This window comes from Gekko japonicus, unplaced genomic scaffold (assembly GCF_001447785.1).
Source record: "Gekko japonicus isolate JY-2015 unplaced genomic scaffold, Gekko_japonicus_V1.1 scaffold1433, whole genome shotgun sequence".
In the NCBI taxonomy this organism is placed as follows: Eukaryota; Metazoa; Chordata; class Lepidosauria; order Squamata; family Gekkonidae; genus Gekko; species Gekko japonicus.
This window is the reverse complement of record NW_015168090.1, coordinates 893,743-899,742: the sequence shown is the minus strand read 5'-3', so window position 1 is coordinate 899,742 and position 6,000 is coordinate 893,743.

The following is a 6,000-nucleotide window of genomic DNA, read 5'->3' as shown; positions in this document are numbered from 1 at the left end:
GTAGTTTCTGTTAATTTCTGCTAGACTGTCGCTTTGATATGTGATTCTGTTTGGGTTTGCTTAGGAATATGCTGTGTAATTTTGTCTTTGCTTTGGTCTAGTATAATAAGAATTCCTTAGAACTAATGCCCTCCTCCCCTTTACATTTTTTCTGTGGTTCAATTAGGAAGTTCTGTTTTGTTTTGAGAATTCTCTTGGAAATTCTCTCTGGCCTGACCTGCATTAGGTCTGAGTCTCTAAACCTCATATTTAGTGGATTATACATAAGATTAATCTTTTCTTTTTGGTCCACATTCCTCTATCAGCTGTTACTTACTTCTGGATGACTTTTTCCACCTGCCCAGAATAAATGTAAAAGTAATAAGAAATAAAGAATATGCTGAAACTAGGTGTGGATAGTCTAGGGAAATCTTGAGATTGAATTGTTGGAGGCCAGTGCCTGTGAGAGTTGCTTTATCAATAATTATATTAGCTATTTAATATCCTACCTGTTGCATATATTGTCCCAACATATTTTGACATTGTATTAAAATACAGTGGGCAGGCAACAGATGGTTGTTAGGAGACCTATGTTATAGCATTTTGTGCATTTACTTGGCGGACTCAGTGATATTCAGAAATATACTTTACCCATTCTGTGCCTCCCCAGAATTTTTTTCTGGTGCCGCCACTGGATCTCAGATTCAGTCCTTGTTATCAGCAGATTAATGACATCAGGTATCAGGGCTGGTAAACACCCTTTGCTGTGACCTGAATAACAGTCTAGCCCGGTCTTGTCAGATCTCAGAAGCTAAGCAGGATCAGCCTTGGCCAGTATTTGGATGGGAGACCACCGTGGAATACCAGGGTCGTAAAGTGGAGGTAGGCAATGGAAAACCACTTCTGAAGGTCTCTTGCTTTGAAAACTCCACCAGGGATCACCATCAGTCAGATGTGACTTGACGGCCAAAACAAAACAAAAATACCCCCCCACCCTTTGCCTCAGACCATGGATAGCTGCTCCCAGTCAGAGTGTACTGTACTGGCCTAATATGAAACCAATGACTCATGTGAGGCAGCTTCATATGACTCTTGAAGTAAAGGGGGGGGGAGACCCTGTAGGGAAGAGAGAAGCTCTTTTTAAGTTTGGTTCTAACAGCTAGTGAATAAAAAGCATTTCAGGTGGCATACTAAATAGAAACTTAACAGGCCCCAAATTACAATAACTGATAAAATTAATTAGCTAAAAAAAGAGGACCAGTATTAACCATTATCAATACAACAATCAATTTAAAATGGGAAATCATGTAACAAAGACATCACACTGCATACCTCCCCTCCACCCATATTTTTGCAATATACTTCACCGGATAGTGATGTTTTGCAGGTGAGCTGCTATTTAAGTGGTGAAAGTGAGACTTCTCTTAGAGGCCTTTGAAGTGGAGGTTGAGCGAGTCATTATTATTCACCACCAAGCTAGTTTGTGTGCTCATTTAGGTGACAGTTGTTTTCTTGAAAGAAAACAGCCTTTTGATGCTTTTTAATTCCTGTGAATAAAAGAAACAAGAGCTGTCAAGGGAACAGGCATCCGGATGTGGAGCTCTGAAAGCAGTGCACGAGGAAACAGATCTAAATCCAAGGGAAAAACTGAATGCTGCAAGAAGGAGAGCACCAGCAAGAACAAAGTTGATTCATTCTTTAATGCTTCAGGAACCGTTAAATAACTAAACACTTCTGTGCCACAGTTATAAATGATATGCACTGACTGCGTATTGCGTTACACAGAATGAAGAAGATAAATACTTGCTGTGACTTTGTGTCTCACTGCAGTATCATTAGAGTACAATGATTACAACATTTATCAGAAAGACAAAGGCAAGGATTTGTCTTGTTTTATATCACAGGTAGGACAATGGTAGTTCTACTACTGAACGGCGGGTTTTGAGATTATTAATTTTTCTTCCAAAACATGCCTTTTAGAAATTTGTTTGAATGGATAACATATTGGTCTTGGACTTGGGAAATTGGTGTCAATGATGACTCAGTGGCTCAATTCAGATGTCACACCAAAGGAAGTGTAGCTATAATTTATTGTCTATATTGACAAACCATGTTTTTTAGTCAGCTGACAAAAAACAGAATCAGAAATTGTAGTTCATCTTAGCTGTAGTTCATCATGCTGTCTGAACAGATAAAGCATAATTAACTCTTGTTGCTCTGCTTCCAGAGGCCACTGCATTAAAAAAAAATAGAGTGCCAAGTAAATGGAAAATTAAAGCACACAAGCAGGTCTAAACCATAGTTTGCTTGTATGTTTGAAAGCTCAAATAGTGGTTTGGGTTCTAAGCTGTGGTTAATATAAACCATGGTTTCCCTTGATACCTGAATTCAATCACTCACTTGGTTCACATGCAGGAACAAACCATGGTTTGGTATTACATGATTGAGCATTCAGTTCACAAACTTTCCTTCTGTACCACCCCATATTCTCCCTTCACAGGTTCCAATTCTTTTTTTGTGAGAAACCATAATTGCCATTATATAGTCCTAGTTTGGAGAAAAAGTATAAACTGAAATCTGCCAGTTTCAATATAATGGCTAACTATGTTTTGACATGAACATTTTGAACAACAGAGCAAATTGTGGCACATGGGAAAAGGAGGCAGGGAGGAAGGAGGTCATGAAACAGAAGCTTGTTCATGTACCTTTTTGTAACTTTTTAGTTTGGTGTTATACTTGAAGTGGCCAACAAAGTGGACTTAGACAAATCCTTATTTCTCAGTCGATATATCAAGAACAAGGAAAGAATAGGGTGTCTCTTGGAATGCTGTTGGGAAGAATAGTAAAACGCTTTGGTATTTAAAATGAAATGTGAGTTCAGCTGAAATCTCCGTTTCCTCTATCCTGTTTGTCATCACACCAGACATTTGGTTTCAAATCAAGGTCTCAGGGCACATCCCCAGAGATGACCCAGGGATAGCTCTGTCATTTTAGAGTCGAGTGTAGGCCATTTTTAAAAAATGCGAGGGCCTAATCCTAATTGGGCCCAAAAGTATGGTAGGACCAGGTGCTGTTGTCCCCCTCCCCACACACACATACACATATTTTCAGGTGCTGAAACAGCTGCACCTTTCTCCCTTCTTCCATTCAAATTTGCTACACTTTGGAAAAATGAGTTAGGTCCCTGCCACACGGCAGGAAAAACAACGGCCTAAGTGCGGCTAATCTGAGCTGCACCAAAATAGAGATGCCGCAGCGGGATCCCACGGATCCCCTGAGCCGCGGCGCCATTGCTCCCCGGCACGATCAGATGCCGGGGAGGAAGCGACGGTCAGAAGGGGGAGGCTGCCGAACTGCGCATGTGTGAGCATGCACAGTTCGGCCAGGAGCCGGGGATGCATCGGCGGAAGGACGTGCCGGCGATCCCACGGACGGCCTTGATGCGGCCTTTCCGGATGAACCACCCAGGTAGGTGGTTTATTTTTGGTGCGGGGTTTTGGGCGGAAGGGCCGGATCGGGGACGGGCGCGCAACGCTTCCCAGATGTTGCGGTGGGATCGTGCCTGTTTGCTGCACCCCCGATCCGTCCCTCTCCTGGCCCAAAACCTCTTGTGTGACCGGGGCCTTAGTAGGACATACTCCAGTGTCAGAATCAGTGATCTAATTATCATCTATAGTATAGGCAGCATTCCCATTCTAGCCTAGCTATCAGTATTCTAAGTGTGCCTATAGTGGAACTGCCTCACTAATCCATGAGCACCACTCCGTTTGGCCCTCTAGCATCCCCTGAGCACTGTCTGTCCAACAATGCACCACTCTTCTGGCCTGCCCACCATTTGGAGGAGTTTCTTGCTTCTTCTTTGGTAAACCACAAGAAACTGGATTAGGAATTATCCACCAAGAGGGCCAGTACTCCCAGCTTCCATTCCCACATTGCCATTCTAAGACTTCACCCAGTGCCAGTGTTTGCTGCTACTCAGTGACTGGTTGCCATGCGTGTGTACTTTTAGAGAAATAGCCATTTTAATGTATTCAAATGGTAGAGGTCTGTGTGGTATGGCATTTAAAATGACTGAGCAATGAACACAAAAGAAAGGTGCAAACATGCAATTTTCCTGTCCCACTCTATACATGTCCTAGCTGATCTTGTTCTAAGTCAGGCTTCGAAATCATAGTTTGATGGAAACTTCCTGTTACCTTGGATTCTTTTGCGAGGCAGCTAGTTCTTTGTCCACCCCATGTGGCAGTGGTGGTCTTCAAGACAGAACTCTTCTCTCCAGGTGTAGTAATCCAAGACTGACCTGCAAAATGGATCCCCATCGCTCCATGTTGAGGGATTTTATGTAATCTGTTTTCCCACCCCCTTGTGGATCAAAGACGCCATGCGTGAAATCTAGATACAATCTAGCCCATTGCACCCCCAAGTCTCTAGGTCAACTTCTAAGTGTCAAACTACAGCCAAGGCGTGAGCTGACCATTTCACTCTCTCTGGCTAGGATGGCCATTACTATTTCCAAATCTTGATGGTTTGTACTTGGGGCAATATCTGGAAGCAGTTGACTCTCCTCAGCCTGCCTGTCTTCTGCTAGAAGACAGAAAAACTTTTCAAACTGAATGTGTGTGGTGGGGGGGAGGGTGTCAAATCCAACCCCCAAAATAAAGAGTTATTTCTCCACTGCTTACTTGTCTTGTGATAAGAAATTAGCAATCATGTTCCTTCTCTGAAGTTAAAAAGCTTTAATCAAGTCAGCTTGAATAAAGATCCACATTTAGGTTCTCCTGCTCCAGATATAGGTCCAGCTCTTACTCTGAGGATGGTTGGTTGTCTTGGGAGTTGCCGTTCTAATTAATACTTTCAGCCATGTTAACAAGTATGTCTATTGTGAAACCATTTGCTATCTTCTTGCTAACAGCTATGAAAGGAATAAAGGAATATCTAAATATTCTATATATCTTGGATGGTACAGTTTCTCTGTACATACATAGGGTTGGATTCTATGATTGTCTTCTGCTAAGTCTTCCTCCAACAGATAAAGACTTACAACAACAACAGCAACAAAAGACTTTTCTCTATCAAAAGAAGCCCAGTTGACTGGATCCTCTAACCTTCTTTTTACCTTTTATTCCCTTAGAAGCTCATTGATTAACAAACTTTGACCAACATAAGATTCTCATTCCTCATTTTTTTGGACACACGGGCTAAAAGGAGTGAAGAATTTTGCTATTGCCAAAGTGACCTTAGGATCCTTATTACTAAGCAAACGAGACAGTTTCCAAGGTGTAAGGGATGACTGAGTATTCTTAAAAAACTTGCATTCAAGCAAAACATGAAAAGATGTGTCAATCCTATTAAGGCCACAAGGGCAAATTCTATCAGAATAAGACCTATTCAGAAATCTCCCTTGTAGAACAATTGAGGGTATAATATTAAAACTTGTGAGTAAGAAAACTCTGCAGTATCGTGGGATAGTAAGATAGTTCATATAGGGGGTTAAGATTTTTTGGGGGAAATCCAAAATACAGGGGTGAGCAAACCTGGCAGGTTCTTAAGATCAAACTACTGTAATGAGTATCTAGGACATGCTTTTTGATCAAAGAAAACTCTTTGTATTTGCCCATATCAGAAATGTGATTAGCCAACATTCCAACTAACGTCAATTTCTCGTCCAGAGCTTTCATCCAAATCAATTTGTGGGTATCTTGTTTCAGAGAGGCTAGCAAGCTATCTTCAGCACAGAACAATTTTAGACTCCGTTTGAAAGCATAGAGCCATGCTCTTGTTTCCAGGGATATTTGTCCAAATTCTGCCTGCAGTACAACATTTGGTACATAACAGGGGACATGCAGTATTTTTCATAAAATTGGGCCAGAGGTTGATCAATATGATCAATTATGGCTGAGCCATAAACAATAAAGGGGACCTCTTTCAAGATGAAGGCTTGCACTGCTCCAAGAAGGCTTGTACTGCTCCTTTCCCCCTATTTATAGCTGTTTTGCTTTGTTGAATGCTGTTCTAAGTTAG